The sequence below is a fragment of the Microtus ochrogaster genome, chromosome 6 (genome assembly GCF_000317375.1).
Source record: "Microtus ochrogaster isolate Prairie Vole_2 chromosome 6, MicOch1.0, whole genome shotgun sequence".
NCBI classification, from domain to species: Eukaryota; Metazoa; Chordata; class Mammalia; order Rodentia; family Cricetidae; genus Microtus; species Microtus ochrogaster.
Genome location: NC_022013.1, coordinates 16,926,347 through 16,927,020, shown reverse-complemented (window position 1 = coordinate 16,927,020; position 674 = coordinate 16,926,347).

Sequence of the window (674 nt, the reverse complement as noted above, 5' to 3'; positions counted from 1 at the left end):
AGAGGGACTTGATCGGGGGAGGGGGACGGAAATGGGAGGCGGTGGCGGGGAGGAGGCAGAAATCCTTAATAAATAAATAAATTAAAAAAAAGAAGAAGAAGAAAAACAAATAAAACAAATGCTATGTACTTATTGACCCTGTTTTCTTATGAAAATGAAATTTAGCTCTATAAAGTGTAAATATTTATTTAAAGGGATTTTCCCTGTCATTTTTTTACTCAAATTTCATGTGACTTGAATAAGTAGACTATTTATTTTTGAAGTCTCTTCTTACATGTGCAATGAGATACAACAAATACTGTGATTCTTTTGATTCTATAATAGAAAACTAATGGATTAAACAATAAAATATAGATGTACTTATGAATTTGACTGAGTATACTAGCTTGTATGCTTTTGGTTTTGGAGAACTGACTTGGACTTCTCATACATGATTACATTTGATTTGGGTTGATTTGCATTGTATTCTAGTTTAACATTGCCTACATAGTAAAAGTCATTCACTCTAGCTATAAAATCTATGTACCCATTAATCATTCTTAGTGTAAAATTTCAATAACAGTGCTAGATAAATGTAAACTATAATTTACCATATAATAATTATAATTATGTAATAATACAGAGATGTTTGATATACCTTATTGTAAATCAATTTATTCACAAAAGGGAAGGTG